Here is a 23568-nt window from a genome sequence, read left to right as displayed (position 1 = left end):
TGTGTGTGATGAATTTTTCCAGCTGAAGTTCTTGCAACATTAAAGATATTGTTTAGGTAAAATTTTACTCTCCCTTGTTAATATGTTTACTAAAATATTACTGTTAAATTTATAAACATATTTGTAAACAATAATTTAATTTGGTAAGGTTTTATAACATATTTGTAATTTTATAAATATTTTGCTAGTACTTCTGTACTTAATTTGATCAATTTTAGTTTATGTATTCTTTGAATTGGTCAATTTTAGCTCCAGTAATTTCTAAAATTTGAAACTTTAGTCTTGACCAAATGATAGTAGTTAAATCTATTTGGAGTTTTATTTTGCTATTAGTCTTGTATTATGCGTAAAGTTATAAATTTAATTGCTGAATTTTCTTTCAAATATTGGATCATTTTACTTACTTTAGTTTTGCCATCCAGTTTTCTGCCATCTAGTTTTCTGTTATGTGTCATCCAGTTTGCTTAGCTTCAATCCACATTATCTCAGGTAAGACAATTTCCAGTTTTTGCATGATTTGGCATTTCATGAAATTATAAATATTTTAATCAATGTCGATTAATACTCTCCAAAAACATGCAAAAGTTTTGGTATGACAGAGCAATAATGTTTTGGTATAGTAGGTAAAATTTGAAGTTTATGGTTGAATCTCACCGCTTGTAATTGCAATAGGAGGATTCTCCTCCCACTTTATGTATAGGTTTCTGTTTTTTTTAGATTAATCCGGTTTTTATCAAGTTCTTCATTCCCTGTGTATTATGATGATTAGATTCTACAATTCTAATTTACATTGTTATGATTTAAGTTCTTATTTCATTTAAGTAACTTCATTATAATATCTTATTTTATTGATATCTTTATATTTAATCTAATTTTTATTATTTATTTTAGTTTTCATTTAAGGAGAGGTATTACGTACTTCCAAACTCTTATAATTATTTTAGTTTATAGTATTTACTATATACGTAATTGTTAGAATTAAGTGACTCAAATCTTTATTTAAATAAAATACAGTGGTAAAATAAAATAAAAGTAAAATCTATATAGAACTACACTTCTTTTATTTTATTTTAGAATAGTGTTTTTCTAAACCTTATTAAACTCCATCTATTTTATATTGATTAAAATAAGGTGTTTCAATCTTACTATACTCCTATTAGAATATGGCTTTACAAGCTTATAAATAGACATAGTCTATTCCTGTTGTAATTATTCGAATTTGACATAGTGAATTTTCTTCTTCTCTGCCCATGGTGTTTTCTCGAAAGGGTTTTCACGTAAAATATGTATATTTTTTATTTTATTTTATTTTCACAAATTGGTATCAGAGCTTCTGGGTTATTTATCTCGGTCATGGTAATGACGTCTTTGAAGTATGAAAATTCGCTGTTGGATCGCAACACCAGATTTGCATTGTAGCAGATTAAGATGCAAGCAGTTCTTGCGCTGATAGATCTGGAGGATGCCCTACTAGGGATAGATAAGATGGCTTCGACATTAATAGATGAAGAGAAGAAGCGTAAGGATCGAAAGGCGTTAACACAATTACATCTGAATTTGTCTAACGAAATTTTACAGGATGTGATGAAGGAGAAGACCGTCGCTGCATTATGGAAGAGGCTAGAACAATATGTATGTTGAAATCTCTAATAAGCAAGTTGCATATGAAGCGGCGTCTTTATGCTCATCGTTTGGAGGAAGGTGCGTCTGTACACGAACACTTAACAGTGTTTAAAGAAATTCTCTCAAACTTTGAGGCCATGGAGGTTCAGTATGATAAGGAAGATCTAGGGTTGTTTCTACTTTGTTCATTGCCCCCGTCTTATTCAATCTTTAGAGACATGATTTTATATAGCCGCAAGTCTCTCACAGTTGATGAGGTTTATAATTCTTTGACCTCGTATGATAAGCTGAAGCATCTGTGGTTAAACCCAACTCTCAGGGAGAAGGTTTCATTGTTCGTGAGAGATAAGATTGGAATGCTGATGATGATCTTGGAAGGACATAGGGACAGAATCTTCACGGTAAATCTAAGGGTAGATAAAAATCTTCAAACAGAAGCAAAACTTGTAACTTTTGCAAGAAGAAAGGGCACATTAAATCTGAGTGCTATAAGCTACAGAACAAGATTAAAAGGGAGGCTGCGAATCAAAAAGGAAAACAACCAGAAAATTCTGATTAAGCTGATGTTGTAGATGACTACAGCAATGGTGAACTTCTAGTCACTTCTATCAACAATTCTAAAGTGAGCGAGGAATGGATACTTAATTTAGGCTACACCTTCCACATGAGTCTCTATCAGGATTGGTTTAAACTTATGAAATAGTGTCTGAATGTGTTGTTTTGATGGGAAATAATGTTTGGTGTAAAACCACAGGTGTTAGAACAATTGAAGTTAACATGTTTGATGGAGTTGTCAAAACACTTAGTGATGTACGACATGTTCCAGAATTGAAGAGAAATTTAATTTCGTTGAGTACTCTTGATTAAAAAGGGTAAAAATACATAGCTGAAAGTAGGGTTTTAAAGATTTCCAAAGGTTCCCTTGTTGTGATGAAAGGGCAAAGAAAGACTGTCAAGTTATATGTTTTACAGGGTTTTACTGTTACTGGTGATGCAACTGTTGTTTTATCTTCCTTGTCAGATGATGATATTACTAAAATTTGGCATACGCGCCTAAGGCATATAAGTGAGAATGGCATGGTAGAATTAAGCAAAAGAGGACTTCTTGATGAGTAAGGAATTTGCAAACTGAAGTTCTGTGAGCACTCTATTTTTAGAAAGAAAAAGAGAGTTCGATTCACCAGAGGAATCCATAACATGAAAGGAATGTTAGAGTATATTCATTCTAATTTGTGGGGGCCATCCAGAGTGCCTTCAAGAGGTGGAGCTAATTATATGCTAACTTTTATTGATGATTTTTCCAGAAAAGTTTGGGGGTTCTTCCTGAAGCAGAAAAATGATATGTTTTCCGCATTTAAATCTTGGAAAATTATGATTGAAAAAAAGACTGGAAAACAAATGAAATACATCTGCACAGATAATGGTTTAGAGTTCTGTTCTGATGAGTTTAAAAGACTGTGCAAGTCAGAAAGGATCATGAAACACTTGACAATTCGTCATACTCCATAGCAAAATGGCATTGCAGAACGAATGAACACAACGATCATGGAGAAGGTTTGATTTATATTGTCAAATGCCAACTTACCAAAGTCATTTATGGAGAAGGTTCGATGCATGTTGTCAAATGCCAACTTACCAAAGTTATTTTGGGCAAAAGCAGCCTCTACTGCATGTTTTTTTATCAACCGATCTCCATCTGTTGCCATTGAGAAAAAGACTCCACAAAAGGTATGGTCTGATAATCTTGCTAATTATTCTGATTTAAAGATCTTTGGGTGTCCTACGTATGCTCATGTTGAAATGGAAAATTGGAACCAAAATCCATTAAATGTGTTTTTCTTGGTTATAAAGATGGTGTACAAGGGTATAAGTTATGGTGTCTTGAAAATAGAAAAGTTGTGATTAGCAGAGATGTTATTTTTGATGAAACTTCTATGCTACCTAACTTATCTATTAAAGACTCTTCCAAGAAAGAAAATCAAAAGTAGATGTAGCATCAGATTAATACAAAGTCGACTCCTTAAGCCAGTACAAAAATTGAGAATAGAGTTGCTTCTTCACCACAATACTTTATCGCTAAAAACATACTAGAAGAGAAATTAAACCTCCAAAGAAGTATGCCGAGGCTGATCTAGTTGCTTATGCTTTAAATGTGGCTAAAGATATAGATGCAAACCAAGAGCCATCTAATTATTCTGAGGCGTTAGCTGTGAAGACTTAGAAAATTGGATGTTTTCTAAGCAAGAGGAGATGAAATCACTCCACAAAAATAGAACATGGGATCTTGTGAAACTTCCTAAAGGTAAAAATGTTATTCGTTGTAAATGGGTGTTTAAAAAGAAAGAAGGGACTCTAGGAGTTAAATAACCCAGATATAAAGCAAGTGTCGTTGCAAAGGGTTAGAGTCAAATTCCAGGAGTGGGCTTCACAGATGTGTTTTCGCCAATTGTGAAGCATAGTTCAATTCGAGCTTTGCTTGGTATTGTGGCCATGCATGATTTGGAGCTTGAGCAGTTAGCTGTAAAAACTACATTTTTGCATGGATAACTTGAGGAGGATATTTACATGCAACAACCAGAGGGTTTTACAGTCTCAGAAAAAGAGGACTATGTTTGCTTGCTGAAAAAGTCCCTTTATGGTTTGAAGCAGTCATAAAGATAGTGGTACAAGAGGTTTGATTCCTTTATGACTTCTCATGATTTCAAAAGAAGTAGTTTTGACAGTTATGTTTACTTTAAGAAAAATCAGTGATAGTTCTTTTGTGTATCTACTTCTTTATGTTGATGACATGTTGATAGCTGCAAAAGATAAAAGGGAGATAAGAAAGGTCGAAGCCCAACTAAGTGAAGAATTTGAGATGAAAGATTTGGGACCAGCAAAGAATATACTTGGTATGAGGATTCTCAGAGATAGAAAAACAAGTAAATTGTACCTAAGTCAGAAGGGGTACATTGACAAAGCTCTTTGCAGGTTCAATGTGTAACACCCCGTACCCGAGACCGTTGCCGGAGTCGAACACGAGGTATTTACGGACTTATTTCATTGACTTACACAGTTTAATTTTTTTTTGAGACAAGCTGGCTAACTGCATCACAGTCACTTTAAAAATCATATCTCGAGTTCCGAAGCTTGAAAACTGATTCTGTAAATTTTCCCTGAAACTAGACTCATATATCCATCTACAAATTTTTTTCTAGAATTCTTAATGGGGCCAATTAGTACAGTTTATTAGTTAAAGTCTCCCCTATTTCAGGGTTCGACTGCTCTGACCTTCATGCATTACGACTTATATATCTCCATGTACAGGGCTTCAATACTTATGCCGTTTGTTTCTAACGAAACTAGACTCAAAAAGGAATCTATAAATATATGGCATGACCTCTAATTATCTCTGGTTAATTTATGGTGAATTTCCAAAGTCAGATCAGGGGATCCAGAAATCGATCTGGCCCTGTTCCACGAAAACTTAAATATCTCTTAAAATACGATGCATATAATCGTTTCGTTTCTTCCATATGAAAGTAGATTCATCAAGGTTAGATTACATAATTTATTCACTATTTAATTTCATTCCTACTATTTTTAGTGATTTTTCAAATTTACATCACTGCTGCTGTCAGCATCTGCCTTTAAGGTAGACTTTACCTATTTCATAGTTTCCATGATTCAACTAGCCCTTTAGCATATATAGCACAAAATATGATCATGATTAACCATTCCAATGGCCAATCATTTCCAAGCATATCCACACCTCTCAATAACCATATACATACAAAATGATTATAACACTATGCTCAAAATATATAAGCCATTTTCGCATGGCTATCCAAATATATACAACACCAAAGTACTTGACTAATAACACAAGGGCAGTCTTATACATGCCATTAGCAGAGTTCAACTAAAAGAGTACCAAAAGGGCTTTGATATGTGGATGAATTTGACTTTGACAATCCCGAGTCCGATAGCTGACGAACCAAAATCTATAAAACAGAGAATCAAAGAAACGGAATAAGCATTTAATGCTTAGTAAGTTTTGAGCAATGAAATTAGGCACAATTGAAGTATAGCATTCATATGACTAAACGGATAATTTCATATACACACATTCTCGAAATCATACCTACTTCACATTACCAACCCTTATACTCATACATAAGAGATCAACTTAACCAAAAGCCGGAAGCTCATTAATCGACTGAGCGAATACTATTTAAAAGGAATCAACTAATCCAATGCATATACGAAACATACCTCATCGTTGGGATTTTACGAGCATATTAATTGAAATTATTACAGCAAGATCGCTCATTCCCAAACCAAGTACCTTCGGGATTTAACCGGATATAGCTACTCGCTCAAATGCCTTCGGGACTTAGCCCGGATATAGTAGTTCGCACAAATGCCTTCGGGACTTAGCCCGGATATAGTAACTCGCACAAATGCCTTCGGACTTAGCCCGGAATTAGTAACTCGAGCAAATGCCTTCGGGACTTAGCCCGGAATTAGTCACTAGCACAAATGCCTTCGGGACTTAGCCCGGAATTAGTCACTAGCACAAATGCCTTCGGGACTTAGCCCCATTATCATCCGAATATTCATGCACATATCAGTAAATCATGACACATCTTTATTTCATTTTCATAGCTAGAATTCAAACATAAGTCAATTATTAAGCATTCCCATTTTCGGCTCAATAGCCACATACAAACAGCATGATTTGGTTTGCTTTATGACATGATCTCTATGCACATACGGCTACCCATCATACGTATAGTCTAATTAACTCAACATATAATTCAAGTAGAATCATTATATCACCGTATATTTGTTATGGTTATACGTCATGACTTAATCAAATCGTAAACTAAGTTTCATTACTCGAAAACTTACCTCGGATGTTGTCGAACGATTTCGACGGCTATTCGATCACTTTTTCCTTCCCTTTATCAGATTTAGTTCCCCTTTGCTCTTGAGCTTAATTTAACAAATAAATTGATTTAATCATTTGAACATCAAAAAGAGAAACTCAAGGTACTTAACCCATATATACATTAGACATTAGAGTCACATATATATGAAATCATGAATCAACTCAACATATTAGCCCACACTCTCTTTTAGGCGATTATCTAAGCCAAGATAAAAGCATCAATATGCTTGCCTCTAACCGAATACATGCAACACCAATCTACCTCATGTGGCCGAATATGCATGTCTATGTTGAGGCCGATTATATGCTTAATACTTCCTACAAATATGGTTACTTGTATTGACTACATACCATTTTGTTTCAAGTTCAAAACTCGGCTAATACACATATATACACTAGTAATCAAGTACTAACATTTGCACTTCACCTTACTACCAATTCTCATCTACTTCCTACCATGGCCGAATGCATCAAGACACCATACCATTTCAATTTTGGTCATGGGTTAAACAAAGAACTTAATGTCTAACTCAAAAATGCTAAAAAGAAAATCCAATAGTCATCAATCACCATCACATGTATCATTACAAAGCTTCACACTTAGCATGCAAATGACATCAACACAAGTCCACCTTAGTCGAAACTTAACTCATCTTCATGCCTCATCACCACAACATCAAACACCAACCAAGAAGACAACACCCATGGCCGAATATCATCTCCATCTCATAGCAAAGATTTAAACCATGGGCTAGGTAGAACTCAAGCTAACAACTAAAAAAATGCATGAATCTCATGGAACAACATCAACATACCTTAGTCTAGTGAACCACCATAGCCGATTTTCTCCAAGCTCTTTCCCTTCTTTTTCTTTCTTCTATTCGGCCAAGTTGAACAACATGAGAACTTTTTCTTCATCATTTTCCTTTTCATTATTTTATTACCATGCTCCTTATTTTATCATTCCTCCCATGAAACACTAACATAACATGTTTATAATACCTTTTTACCCATAGCATGGCCGGCCACCATCCCAAGTTTTGGGTATTTTGACATGCAAGGACAACATTTTCTAGCATGCATCAATAGGCCACTTTAACATTTGCCTAGCACATTTCTAAATTTTCTCACACAAGTCCTATTTAGAAAATTTCACTTACAATTAACAAAATTCAAACATGAAAATTTTACACATGCCTATATACATAAAATAAGCATCAAATATAATGGTTAATTATTTTTATGACTCGGTCTTGTGGTCCCGAAACCACTTTCCGACTAGGGTCAATTTAGGGCTGTCACAACTCTCCCTCACTTAAGAAATTTTCGTCTCCGAAAATCTTACCGGTAAATAGGTTTGGGTATCGTTCTTTCATAGAGTTCTCAGTCTCCCAAGTAGCTTCTTCCATCCCGTGTTTGAGCCATAACACTTTTACTAAAGGAACCTTTTTATTTCGTAACTCTTTCACTTCACGAGCCAGGATACGAATCGGTTCTTCTTCATAACTCATATCGGGTTGAATTTCAACCTCTGATGGATTAATTATGTGCGATGGATCAGATCTATAACGTCGAAGCATCGAAACATGAAAGACGTCGTGAATCTTTTCAAGTTCAGGGGGCAAAATCAATCTATACGCAACTGGACCGACTCGTTCGGATATTTCATATGGCCTGATGAACCTCGGACTCAATTTGCCCTTACGCCCAAATCTGAGTATCTTTTTCCAAGGTGAAACTTTAAGAAACACTTTATCTCCCACCTAATACTCAATGTCCTTTCGTTTCAAATCCGCGTACGACTTCTGACGATCTGATGCTGCCTTCAGACTTTCACGAATTATTTTTACTTTCTGCTCAGCATCTTTAATCAAATCAACTCCGAAAATTTTACTTTCACCGAGCTCGGTCCAAAACAATGGTGTACGGCATTTTCAACCGTACAAAGCCTCATAAGGCGCCATCTTAATGCTTGACTGAAAACTATTGTTGTAAGCGAACTCAATCAAAGGTAGATACCGTTCCCATAAACCACTAAACTCGAGGATGCAGCATCTCAACATATCCTCGAGTATCTGAATTATCCGCTCGGACTGACCATCGGTTTGGGGATGAAAAGCGGTGCTAAAATGCAACTTGGTACCCAAAGCTTCTTGCAATTTCTTCCAAAATCGCGAGGTGAATCTCGGATCTCTATTCGACACAATAGAAATGGGTACCCCGTGTAATCTCACAATCTGAGAAACATACAATTCAGCTAGTTTATCCAGTGAATAATCCGTACTTACGGGAATAAAATGAGCCGACTTAGTCAGTCTATCAACAACAACCCAAATCGCATCTTTCTTACTTGTCGACAATGGCAACCCAGACACAAAATCCATCGTGACTCGATCCCATTTCCATTCAGGTATCATGATCGGCTGGAGTAAACCCGTAGGCACTTGATGTTCCGCTTTCAGTTGTTGGCATATTAAACACTTCGAAACAAAATCGGAAATGTTTCGTCTCATACCATGCCACCAAAACTGACGTCTCAGATCGTTGTACATTTTCGTGCTCCCCGGGTGAATTGACATTCGACTACTATGAGCTTCGTTCAGAATCATCGAAATAAGTTCTGAATTTCTTGGAACACACAAACGACTTCTGAACCTCAAACGATCGTCGTCATCAATTTGAAACTCTGATTCCCTATCCGAAACACATTCAGCCCGTTTTGCAACCAATTTATCATCGACTTTCTGAGCTTCACGAATTTGATGAATCAACAATGGTCTAGCCTTTAATTCTGCTACTAACACATTGTCGGATAGAACAGACAAGTGTACATTCATCGCTCGTAAAGCAAACAGTGATTTACAACTCAAAGCATCCGCAACCACATTAGCCTTTCCCGGGTGATAGTCAATGACAAGTTCATAATCTTTTAACAACTCAAGCCAACGTCTTTGTCGCAGATTCAAGTCACTTTGAGTCATCAAATATTTGAGACTTTTGTGATCCGAATATACATGGCACTTCTCACCAAATAAGTAATGTCACCATATTTTCAAAGCGAATACGATGGCAGCCAGTTCGAGATCATGGGTTGGATAATTTTTCTCATGTGGCTTCAGTTGCCTCGACACATAAGCTACAACTCGACCTTCTTGCATCAATACACAACCCAACCCAAGTAAGGATGCATCACTGTAAATGACGAACTCCTTGCCTGATTCGGGCTGCACTAGTACTGGAGCTTCCGTCAAATGAGTTTTCAATTGATCGAAACTTTTTTGACACTTTTCTGTCCATTCAAACTTAACATCTTTCTGAAGTAGTTTCGTCATTGGTGTGGCTATCATCAAGAAACCTTTTACAAATCGTCGGTAGTAACCGGCAAGTCCCAAAAAGCTCCGAACCTCAGTAATATTTCTCGGAGGCTTTCAGTTAAGTATGGCTGAAATTTTGCTCGGATCAACTCGAATACCCGATGCGGATACCACATGACCCAAGAAGCTCACCTCTCTTAACCAGAACTCACACTTACTGAACTTAGCATATAACTGCTTATCTCGTAAAATCTGCAACACTAATCTCAGGTGCTCAGCATGCTCGGTTTCATCTCTTGAGTAGACCAAGATGTCATCAATAAACACAACTACAAACCGGTCCAGATACTGTCTGAAGACCCGATTCATCAGATCCATAAATACCGCAGGGGCATTAGTGAGCCCAAACGGCATCACTAAGAACTCACGATGACCGTATCTCGTTCTGAAAGCTGTTTTGGGTATATCCGAATCTCGAATTCGCAACTGATAATAACTCGATCTCAAATCTATCTTTGAAAACACTGAGGCTCCCTTTAGTTGATCAAACAAATCGTCAATGCGCGGTATCGGATATTTATTCTTTATTGTCACCTTATTCAGCTGACGATAGTCGATGCACAACCTCATGGTTCCGTCCTTCTTTTTCACAAACAATACTAGTGCACCCCAAGGTGAGAAACTTGGTCGAGCGAAACCTCTATCCGTCAACTCTTGCAACTGAGCTTTCAATTTCTTTAATTCTGTTGGTGCCATATGATACGGAGCTATCGAAATCGGTGTAGTCCTAGGTACAAGCTCAATACCAAACTCTACCTCCCGAACAGGTGGTAAACCCGGTAATTCTTCGGGAAAAATGTCCAGATATTCACAAACCACCGGCACAGATTCAGGCTTCTTTTCTAACTCTTTGTCATCAAGTACATACGCAAGGTATGCTTCGCACCCCTTTCTTACATATTTCTGAGCCAACATCGATGATATTACAGCTGGCGACCCATTCAAGTCAGTAGACTCAACTCGAATCACCTCATTATTTGCACACCTCAAATCGATAGTTTTTCTTTTGCAATTCACAACTGCATCGTGAACGGTTAGCCAATCCATACCGAGGATAACATCAAATTCATCAAATGGTAAAAGCATCAAATTGGCCGGAAAGCAGGAACCTCTGATTTCTAAGGGACATTTCTTACACACTTTGTCGACAAGCACATAACGACCCAAGGGATTTGACACCCGAATTACGAACTTAGTAGACTCAACAGGTAAAGTCTTACTGGTTGCTAAGGTTTCACATATATAAGAATGAGTAGAACCAGGGTTAATCAAAGCAAGCAAATTAGTATCAAAGAGAGTGAAAGTACCGGTAATAACATCAGGCGAAGAAGCATCCTCGCGTGCACGTATAGCATAAGCTCTAGCAGGCGCACGAGCCTCAGATCTGGTTGTAGCATCTTTAGATCCTCTCTGACCGCCACTAGCATTGCCCGTGTTTCTAAACGGTCTACCCCGAGTAGTAGTTGCACCTGGTTTCCCACTCTGATTTACATTTTGTTCAGACAGTCTCGGGCAATCCTTGATAAAATGGTCAGCTGATCCGCATTTATAACAGGAGCGGTCATGGAATCTACAACTCCCTGAATGCCATTTACCACAATACTAGCACTCCGTTCTGTCTCGACGATCATTTCCAACACTGGCGACCGAAGTGACTCGTGTACTCACAGGGGGTCGGTCACGATCTCGTCTAGAAAAACCCGAAGTGTCTCTAGATCGGCCTAAGTCATCTCTAAATTTCTTCGATGACTGTTGGAAGGGCTTTCCCGAAGATCTCTTACGAAACTCCTTTGCTCCCATATCAGCTTTCCTTTTCTCCTTACTGAGCTCCTCGGCTTTGCAAGCTCGCTCGACAAGTACCACAAATTTGCAGATTTCTAAAATGCCAACATACAGCTTTATATCATCATTCAGTCCATCTTCGAAACGTTTACACATCACAGCTTCTGAAGAAATGCATTCTCGTGCGTATCGGCTAAGCCTTACAAATTTTCGTTCATAGTCGGTAACTGACATGGAACCTTGTTTAAGTTCAAGAAATTCCTTCCGTTTTTGGTCAATGAATCTCTGACTGATATACTTCTTTCGAAACTCGGTTTGGAAAAACTCCCAAGTTACTTGCTCTCTGGGCACAACAGAAATCAACGTATTCCACCAATAGTAGGCAGAATCACGTAGCAAGGAGATAGTACACCTTAAGCATTCATCGGGTGTGCAAGATAGTTCATCAAGTACCCGAATAGTGTTATCCAACCAAAATTCAGCTTGCTCGGCGTCGTCGCTGTCCGTAGCTTTAAATTCAGTAGCCCCGTGTTTTGGATTCTGTCAACTGGGGGCTTATTTGACCTTATTTGGTCAGTGACCGGAGGCATTGCAGGTGCGGGGGTTGTATTAGTCGGGAATGGGGGTTGTGGAATAGCCGTATTAGTTCGAATGTATTGGTTGAACCAATCATTCATCACACTATAAAAAGCTTGTCTAGCTTCATCGTTCGGATTACTAGCAATAGGTTGAGAGTCCGCCGGCGCTGTCCCTTGCGCGGGAGCAGGCGCTACACTCTCAAGATCATCAGCTACCGCTCGGTTGGGATCGGGATCCATTACTATAAATAAACACATTTTCAATTGTCAGAAATCACCACACTATCAAATAATCGCAAAATGGCATGTATAGCTAGACCCAAACGTATTACGGTAGTCCTAGAATCGACTAAACCGTAGCTCTGATACCAATAAAATTGTAACACCCCGTACCCGAGACCGTTTCCAGAGTCGAACACGGGGTATTTACAGACTTATTTCATTGACTTACACAGTTCATTTTTTTTTCAGACAAGTTGCCTAACTACATCACAGTCACTTTAAAAATCATATCTCGAGTTCCAAAGCTCGAAAACTGATTTCGTAAATTTTTCCTGAAACTAGACTCATATATCCATCTACAAATTTTTTTCTAGAATTTTTAATCAGGCCAATTAGCACAGTTTATTAGTTAAAGTCTCCCCTGTTTCTGGGTTCGACTACTCTGACCTTCATGCATTACGACTTATATATATCCCTGTACAGGGCTTCAATACTTATGCCGTTTGTTTCTAACGAAACTAGACTAAAAAATGAATCTATACATATATGGCATGACCTATAATTATCTATGGTTAATTTATGGTGAATTTCCAAAGTCAGATCAGGGGATCCAGAAATCGCTCTGGCCCTGTTCCATGAAAACTTAAATATCTCTTAAAATACGACTCATATGATTGTTTCGTTTCTTCCATATGAAATTAGATTCATCAAGGTTCGATTACATAATTTATTCACTATTTAATTCCATTCCTACTATTTTTAGTGATTTTTAAAATTTACATCACTGCTGCTGTCAGCATCTACCTTTAAGGTAGACTTTACCTATTTCATAGTTTCCATGATTCAACTAGCCCTTTAGCATATATAGCACAAAATATGATCATGATTAACCATTCCAATGGCCAATCATTTCCAAGCATATCCACACCTCTCAATAACCATATACATACAAAATAATTATAACACTATGCTCAAAATATATAAGCCATTTTCGCATGGCTATCCAAATGTATACAACACCAAAGTACTTGACTAATAACACAAGGGCAGTCCTATACATGCCATTAGCAGAGTTCAACTAAAAGAGTACCAAAAGGGCTTTGATAGTGTGGACGATTCGACTTTGACAATCCCGAGTCTGATAGCTGACGAACCAAAATCTATAAAACAGAGAATCAAAGAAACGGAATAAGCATTTAATGCTTAGTAAGTTTTGAGCAATGAAATTAGGCACAATTGAAGTATAGCATTCATATGACTAAACGGATAATTTCATATACAGACATTCTCGAAATCATACCTACTTCACATTACCAACCCTTATACTCATACATAAGAGATCAACTTAACCAAAAGCCGGAAGCTCATTAATCGACTGAGCGAATACTATTTAAAAGGAATCAACTAATCCAATGCATATACGAAACATACCTCATCGTTGGGATTTTACGAGCATATTAATTGAAATTATTACAGCAAGATCGCTCATTCCCAAACCAAGTACCTTCGGGATTTAACCGGATATAGCTACTCGCTCAAATGCCTTCGGGACTTAGCCCGGATATAGTAGTTCGCACAAATGCCTTCGGGACTTAGCCCGGATATAGTAACTCGCACAAATGCCTTCGGGACTTAGCCCGGAATTAGTAACTCTCACAAATGCCTTCGGGACTTAGCCCGGAATTAGTAACTCGCGCAAATGCCTTAGGGACTTAGCCCGGAATTAGTCACTAGCACAAATGCCTTCGGGACTTAGCCCGGAATTAGTCACTAGCACAAATGCCCTCGGGACTTAGCCCCGTTATCATCCGAATATTCATGCACATATCAATAAATCATGACACATCTTTATTTCATTTTCATAACTAGAATTCAAACATAAGTCAATTATTAAGCATTCCCATTTTCGGCTCAATAGCCACATACAAACAGCATGATTTGGTTTGCTTTATGACATGATCTCTATGCACATACGGCTACCCATCATACGTATAGACTAATTAACTCAACATATAATTCAAGTAGAATCATTATATCACCGTATATTTGTTATGGTTATACCTCAAGACTTAATCAAATCGTAAACTAAGTTTCATTACTCGAAAACTTACCTCAGATGTTGTCGAACGATTTCGACGGCTATTCTATCACTTTTTCCTTCCCTTTATCGGATTTAGTTCCCCTTTGCTCTTGAGCTTAATTTAACAAATAAATTGATTTAATCATTTGAACATCAAAAAGAGAAACTCAAGGTACTTAACCCATATATACATTAGACATTAGAGTCACATATATATGAAATCATGAATCAACTCAACATATTAGCCCACACTCTCTTTTAGGCGATTATCTAAGCCAAGATAAAAGCATCAATATGCTTGCCTCTAACCGAATACATGCAACACCAATCTACCTCATGTGGCCGAATATGCATGTCTATGTTGAGGCCGATTATATGCTTAATACTTCCTACAAATATGGTTACTTGTATTGACTACATACCATTTTGTTTCAAGTTCAAAACTCAGCTAATACACATATATACACTAGTAATCAAGTACTAACATTTGCACTTCACCTTACTACCAATTATCATCTACTTCCTACCATGGCCGAATGCATCAAGACACCATACCATTTCAATTTTGGTCATGGGTTAAACAAAGAACTTAATGTCTAACTCAAAAATGCTAAAAAGAAAATCCAAGAGTCATCAATCACCATCACATGTATCATTACAAAGCTTCACACTTAGCATGCAAATGACATCAACACAAGTCCACCTTAGCCGAAACTTAACTCATCTTCATGCCTCATCACCACAACATCAAACACCAACCAAGAAGACAACACCCATGGCCGAATATCATCTCCATCTCATAGCAAAGATTTAAACCATGGGCTAGGTAGAACTCAAGCTAACAATTAAAAACATGCATGAATCTCATGGAACAACATCAACATACCTTAGTCTAGTGAACCACCATAGCCGATTTTCTCCAAGCTCTTTCCCTTCTTTTTCTTTCTTCTATCCAAGTTGAACAACATGAGAACTTTTTCTTCATCATTTTCCTTTTCATTATTTTATTACCATGCTCCTTATTTTATCATTCCTCCCATGAAACACTAACATAACATGTTTATAATACCTTTTTACCCATAGCATGGCCGGCCACCATCCCAAGTTTTAGGTATTTTGACATGCAAGGACAACATTTTCTAGCATGCATCTATAGGCCACTTTAACATTTGCCTAGCACATTTCTAAATTTTCTCACACAAGTCCTATTTAGCAAAATTCACTTACAATTAACAAAATTCAAACATGAAATTTTCACACATGCCTATATACATATAATAAGCATCAAATATAATGGTTAATTATTTTTATGACTCGGTCTTGTAGTCCCGAACCACTTTTCGACTAGGGTCAATTTAGGGCTGTCACACAATGTGCAGAGTGCTAAGCCTGTTAGTACTCCTTTAGCAGCCCATTTTAGACTTTCATCGGCTTTGTCTCCACAATTATTGAGTACATGTCACATTTTCTATACTCTAGTGCAGTGGGATCTCTCATATATGCTATGGTTTGTTCACGTCTAGATTTATCATATGCAGTCAGTGCAGTTAGTAGATACATGGTGAATCTCGGCAAAGAACATTGGAAAACAGTTCAGTGGATTTTAAGATATTTACAAGGTACTACTGATGTTTGCTTACAGTTTGGAAGAACTAGAGATAGAGTCATTAGGTATGTTGATGCTGATTTTGCTAGAAACCTTGATAGAAGAAGATCTCTCACAAGTTATGTCTTTACAATCGGAGGTTGTGCAATCAGTTGAAAAGCCACTTTGCAAACTACAGTCACTTTGTCTACCACTAAAGCTGAGTACATGGCGATTACTGAGGCTTGCAAAGAAGCTATTTGGTTGAAGGGACTCTTTAGTGAACTCAATGAAGACCTTCAAATCAATACAGTATTTTGTGACAGTCAGGGTGCAATCTTCCTTACAAAAGATCAAATGTTTCATAAAAGAACAAAACAAATTGATGTTCGGTATCATTTTATTCGTGATATTATTGCTCGTGGTGATATTGTTGTGAGCAAAATTAGTACTCGTGAAAATCCTACAGATATGATGACTAAGTTACTTCCAATAACACGTTTTAGCATTGCTTAGACTTGGTTGGTGTTCATTGTTGAAGTTAAACCCTTAATGGGTTTTATGAAAGATGTGGAGAACTTGTTCATTGAGAATTCGTGTCAAGGTGGAGATTGTTAGAATTAAGTGACTCGAATCCTTATTTAAGTAAAATACAGTGGTAAAAATAAAATCTAAGTAAAATCCATATAGAACTATACTTCTTTTATTTTATTTTAGAATAAGATTTTTTTTAAACTTTATTAAACTCCATCTATTTTATATTGATTAGAATAAGGTGTTTCAATCTTACTACACTCCTATTAGAATATGGATTTAAAAGCCTATAAATAGACGTAGTCTATTCCTCTTGTAATTATTCGAGTTTGACATAATAAATTTTCTTTTTCCCTGCCCGTGGTTTTTTCGCGAAAGTGTTTCCACGCAAAATCTATGTTTTCTTTATTTTATTTTATTTTCATAGTAATAATAATTTCATAATGTAGGATCGTGAGCGAGTTGGAGCTACAAGTAGGAAAAAACAAAAATTCACGGACACAACTAGGTCGAAAAGTTTTGCTTGTATAGCTGAGGCTGAGGTATTTTGAATTTATTAATTTTCAAATATTAATTACTTTCTATTAAATAATATTTTTACTACTATATTGTAGGAGCTACCATCTGGTCAAAAAGTTAGACGCCTTCAACTTTTTAACATTACACATAGAAAGAAAGATGGATCTCCTATGACTTCTGAAGCTGCAGAAATTATGGTATATTTACTTAATAAAATTTGAATTATTTTAAATATTTATAATGTTTAATTATAATGGTTTAATTCGTTGTTTGTAATGCAAATAATGTTAAGTTATGTTGCATTTGTTTTTATTATATACTTCGTTTCTAACTCTTTGATTGATTTATTAGGAGAAACTAAAGGATAAAAAGGCGGAGTATGAAGCGATTGCTTCGAGTGATAGTTCTGTTAATGTTGACGACATTGATAACCGAATTATTACTGAAGTTTTGGGTCCTAAAAGGTATGGTTGGGTTCTATTTCAAGGATATTTTGTTAAACCAACCCAATATTTTGGATCTAGCTTGCAGCAATACATGCCTTCGAGGAGTCAGGCTCAAGCTGAAGTTCAGAGATTAAGAGATCAGATAGCTCAAATGCAACCGAGCACAGTTGAGCAAATTGCTCAACTTAAAGTGGAAACAGCATCGAGAGAAGCAGAGGTTCAAAGAAAATATAAAGAACTCTAGCAATAACTTAAAGCGGAAGCAGCAGCAAGGGAAGCAGAGGCAGTAGTGAGGGAAGCAGAGCAAAGTAGAAAATACGACGCACTCCAGCTACAGCTTCAGAATATGATGAAGATGTTTCAGCAGTCGCATAATCCGCCATCTTAGACGTTTGTTTTCTTATTGTAAGAATATTTTAACTTTATAACTTTTAACATTATTGTAAGAATATTTTGTTATTTATTTATTAATTTAGATCATATATCTTTCGTTGGATTTTTGAAGTATCATTTAGATTTGCTGTTTTTTGTTGGATTTGATGTTACAGGAAAGGTTGTACATGAATGAAAATAGGATATTAGAAATCTGCTAAAGCTAGTGGCGTTTTTTTCACAAATGCCGCTAAAGAACAATACTTTTAGCTGTGCTTTTATAAAAAAATGCCACTAAAGAACATGACCTTTAGCGGCGTTTTCAATAAAAGCGCCGCTAAAGCTCACATTCTATAACGACTTTTTTAGTAAAAGCGCTGTTAAAGGTCATGTTCTATAGCGGCGTTTGTGAGAAAAACACTTGTTTTGCTGTAGTGATTCATCCATATATTTATCTATTCTATCCTAACCCGGGACCTAATTGCATAATCTAGTTCTCTAAATGCCATTAAAAACCTAACCAGGGACTGAATTACATAAAATAAGTAAAGATTAGGCAAAACTATAAATTTTAGGTTTCAAAGGCCATACAGCTGTGTGTCCAGCCTGTGTGCATGGCCTCAGACCGTGTGCGAAGCGAAGAGGAGCGAAGAGGTGCAGGTGCAAGAGCCACACCGCCATGTGTCCAGGCTGTGTGTGAGTCTTCAGTCCATGTATGATGGATCCATGCGACCGTGTGTTCAACTATGTATGAAGCGCGAATGCAAAGGGAAAAATAGGGGACACAACCTTTTGCACCTGAGCAGTTTTGAATTTTGACTCGATTTTTCGCAAAGTCACCCACATTACTTTCCTAGGACCTAAAGCAACCACCCCACGTTAAAGCTCGACCCAAACACGTACAAGGGTCTTTCAATTGACCAAACGCGATGATTATTGATGGGTTTTCAAGATTTGAGGGGGTTCAACGAAAGCAATAAAGATTCAATAACAGGTTGATTAATCTGTTATAGCTTATTGTTACCTAAAATTGAAAAGTCCTAATTGGCAGGGAATGAAATACTTACTGATTTTGATAGGAATTTTGATGAGTTAATGGTGCAAGATCCAAGGATTTTGATGAAGACAATGGATTAGGGCTTGATTGTAAAGATTCAAGAATTCAAAGAAATTCCCTGTAGCAAGGTTTTGAGAATAAGATTGTAACAAAGTATTTTCTTAAGATTGTGTGAAGATGAGAGTAGAGGTAGGGTTTTCATTTGTTAAAATAACAAATAAGAATTCTAATTGAATTAGGAAAAGACTTTAAAGAATTGTGTTGAGTAGAAAAATTTGGGGTCAAATGGCAATTAGCCCATTTGTAAAGAAATGCATTAATGTAATATGACAAACGTGGTTTGGGTCTTTTGGAAGTGTAGGTGGAAAAAATAAAAATTAAAAAGCTATCCATAATGCTTGATCCTTAATTTAATTTGAAATTAATTTAGTTGACTAAATTAATAGTATAAATAATATTTATTTTAAGAAATAGAAAAATAAATGTTGAGTTAGATTAAATTATAAAATGTTGGGTTAAAAGTTTAGAAATTATATATAATTAGACCCAATGTAGAAGAGATTCAAATCCCTTCATATAAGATGAGAGGGATGACAACCTTTGTAGTTTTTACTAGGGTGTGTCGTTCACCCCTACTTTAGTTGGACTAGAAGTGTGTTTTCTATTAAATAAGTATTGAGTATGATTAAATTGTAAATTGTTGAGTTAAAATTTTAAAAAATACATATAATTAAACCCAATGCAAAAAAGACTCAAATCCACTTGTACAAGATGAGAGGGGCGACAACCCCACCTCTACTTTAGTTGGAGTAAGAGTGTGTTTTCTATTAAATAAATATTATTTTTGTAAGTCTTTTCAATCAAGATTCTCCTTATAAATGGATGATATTGGTAGAACTAGTAACATAGGTTTCATATATTGTTATTCAATTAGAAAGTAGTTAAAATTTATTTTTTGGGAATTACGATTTTTATCGGTTTCTATTGAGAAAATTACTTTCCTATTGAAAACAATAAATTTGTTTCTTATTTTGTATTTGGTTCATATTTTTTGAACCCACATAATGTTGTTCAAAGTACGAGGATAGTGAAGAAGGTTGTTTAATTGAAAGTTAAGAACAACTGACGATTAAGAAAATTTTTAAACTTCTGTTATTACAATAAATCATTTTTTAACCGGATTTTTCTAACACAATGCATAGGTTTTACCGATACATTGGACAACTATTTCTAGTATTGTTGGTTATACTACTTCACAATTCCTTGAGACAGAAATATTGAGTCTAACCTGTGAGCCTGATTATAATATCAATCCTGAAGAATCAGAGCCAGGGATTTAAATAGCGGTCTAATACTGCTATAGCGGCTACAATATAGCGGTAGTGGAACCGTCCGAAACTGCTACTGCCGATACCGCTATTATATTTTACAATAGGTTGTGTGAATTTTTAAAAAAATTCACGACCGCGATACCCGCAGTGACCGTAATAGCATCCGTTATGTCCGCAACTACGACAAACGCAACGAGACTGAAAACGTGGCTGCGACCGTAATTTAAATACCTGATCAGAGCCTTCACACACCGTTGATATGGATCCGGGTGAGGAGAAATTATTGCTGAAGCAAAAGGCTATATTAGCTAAAAGGAGGGGCAAGAGACTAGCCTGGCAGAAAAGATTGAAGACTCCAGGAGATTGTTTTCTTTGCAAAGAATGTATTGTTTTCTTTGCAAAGAATGTACAAAATGGAGCCCACGGGAATAAATAAAAGGCAATGGGCCTTGAAGAAGAGGCCTACTCTCGGCTTTTATGATGTTAAGGATCAAGCCTTCTCCGAAGAATGGAAGGGAAAAAGAATAGTCGAGAAAACGGCGGGGAAGAAATCGAAACTAATTTTACCAAAACCTACTGGACATGGCAGTGACGTTCGTGCACGGAATGAGGAACTGGCTCCTCTTGCATATTATTCCGAGACACCTCAGCAAGGAAGGACACCCGTACGGATTGGACTGGTAGTCTTCCACAGCCGAAGAACAAGTACCATATAATAACCACTCCCAGAAGAGAGTGAAGAACAAGATGAGGAGACTGAAAGAGTTGTCGAATAGGACTGCTAGAGAAAGGGCTGAGGAAGAATCTCGATAGCAACCAAAAGTGTTGCAGAGGGAGCTTCCAAGACCTAGCAGTACCTCCTTGGAACTAATCAAAGATTCTCTGATGAGGACTGATGGACTGATAAGCATGGAACTTCGTTGCTAGAGGATGAAAATGCCAGGTATCCGCTTGATGAAAAAGCAAGCAAGAGAAAAGTGCCAAATGCTTCATCCCACATAAAAGTTTTTGAAGGAGATGAAATAATAGCGGTTTGTCATGCTTTCACTTGTTATCCTGCCTTTCGTTCCTTCATTTTGGTGTTTGCTATAGAATTGAGTAAACATTGACTGTCTCAGATCCATTAAACCATTTAAAATTACATCCAATAAGTTGTAAAGAGGTTTTTGCTAGCTTCCACCTCATAAATGTTTTGGTGCTTACAAATTTTACAATCTACATCTGTCTTGTGTCACGGCAAGGAAGGTCCTATACTCTAAATTCCACTGAACCCCACAGACTATGAACTTGTAAATTCAGGTCCCTGTCAACCAGATACTGAGATTGTTTTTTTTAAAGGGGGTTTTTCATAATTCATCACTTTAATATCAGAGATGATATTTGAGCATAACTGTTGATGAGGCTTTTGGAAGTTGGGAACTGACCTTAATCTTATTGGTTAGTTGATTCCTTGAAGAAGCGAGAGGCTGAATTACTTCGGGCGGCAATGGGATGCAAGCGAATCTTTTGATGATTTTGTGGAAGCACATAATACTTGCCTAAATGATCTCATGTACTTCCCTACTCCTAATGCTTATGGTCTATCAAGTGTTGCTGACAATACAGAGAAACTTGCAGCCTTGGAGACTGAATTTCAGAATTTGAAAAAGAAGATTGACAATGATCTGAAGGCATGGAGAAGAAGTTCAATCTTCTCACACAGGGTTATCAGGTTTGTGCATTACTTATAATACTTTAGTTATGGAACTTGTTGAAATTCAATTCCTTTTGGTACTGAAAAACAAATTTTGGTTGATCAGAGAAATGCTGCAACTCTTTCGGTCAAGATAGAATCAATGTTTAAGCTGATGGATATTGCAGGAAGAAAACTACAGTGTTTCCAAGAATTACAAAAACAGGAGCAATTGGCTGCGCCACAGAGAGCAATTAGAACGAACCTTGCCAAGTCGTTACGAGAAACTCACGACTGAGCTAGAAAGGATTTAGAATCTCATGAAGATAAACAGTATACAAGCAGAAAAGCAGGTAGAGGCTGCTGTAACAGATCCTGCACCTTCCTCTAGCTCAAAAGTTGATATGAATTCTGCCATGGATATGGAAACGGATGGGAAACACTTGCCATGTACACAATATACAACACCCAACTAAATTTGCAGCATAAACAGTGAACAATTGCAGCTTTAGCAGCGTTTATAAACAACATTTGTAAAAATAAAAATAATAGAATAAAAATAATACTCCCAACACAACTTGCAGCATAAATAAATTGTTGGGATTTATTTTAAGAAAAGAAAACAATTTCCAGCCACGTATGCTTATCCGTTCAATATTTACGAGTTCCAAAAAGCAAATCAAGAAGGCTGCGTTTTTCTGCAGGTGGTGGTTCTCTCGTGTTTTTTGCAGGCGTGATGGGTACTAGAGTGATCTAATTCTCTATTGACTCAATCTTTATCTTTTAGGATTATTTTGTTGAGGTTTTCTGGATTTTAGTAGTTGAGATTTTTACTAAAAACCGATGTTCATCAATTAATAAAGTCATAGCCATTTATTCATCATATTCAAAACTTCTTTATAATATCTAGTGTTTTGTATTATTCAGTTCAATCCTGCCTCTCAACTACCTATTAAACTCAATGATAGTGCCAACTTTCCAATCTGGAAAGAGCAAATGACCATGTTACTTGATGGCCATGGTCTAATGGGTCATCTAACAGGTGCTACATCCCCTCCTCCAACGACAATTTTAACAAATGATGTTAATCAAGAGAACCTTATGTAAAATGGTTTCACCAAGATCGCCTTCTTTAGCAAGCAATTCTTCGTTTATGTAGAAAACACTGTTGCTTCCACTGTTGTCTCTGCCGATTCTTCAAAACAAACATGGATACTTTTGCATACTCTTCAGGCCAACAAAAGCCACACACGGATTTACAGTCTCAAAGATCAACTAACTCGTGTTATAAAAGGATTAACAGGAGTTTTTCAATATTTACTTGAGATAAAAATGATCTCTGATGAACTTGCTATTGTGGGTGCTCCCATTTCATACGAAGAGTTAACGGTTAATATTCTCAGTGGTCTCAATTCTGATTTCAAGGAAGTCTCAGCTTCTATTCGCACATGCGACACCCC

General features: G+C 36.6%; 1 long non-coding RNA gene across 1 annotated transcript; it reads left to right on the top strand.

The window, feature by feature from the left end:
- Positions 1-20944: 20944 nt before the first annotated feature.
- On the top strand, positions 20945-22991 carry LOC121231811 (uncharacterized). The gene is made up of 2 exons (XR_005929872.1): positions 20945-22147; positions 22236-22991. It is a non-coding gene; the product is annotated as an uncharacterized lncRNA (long non-coding RNA).
- Positions 22992-23568: the final 577 nt, after the last annotated feature.

This window comes from Gossypium hirsutum, chromosome A07 (genome assembly GCF_007990345.1).
Source record: "Gossypium hirsutum isolate 1008001.06 chromosome A07, Gossypium_hirsutum_v2.1, whole genome shotgun sequence".
Taxonomy (NCBI): domain Eukaryota; kingdom Viridiplantae; phylum Streptophyta; class Magnoliopsida; order Malvales; family Malvaceae; genus Gossypium; species Gossypium hirsutum.
The sequence above is the reverse complement of the archived record's forward strand: the minus strand, read 5'-3'. Positions and strand labels throughout refer to the sequence as shown.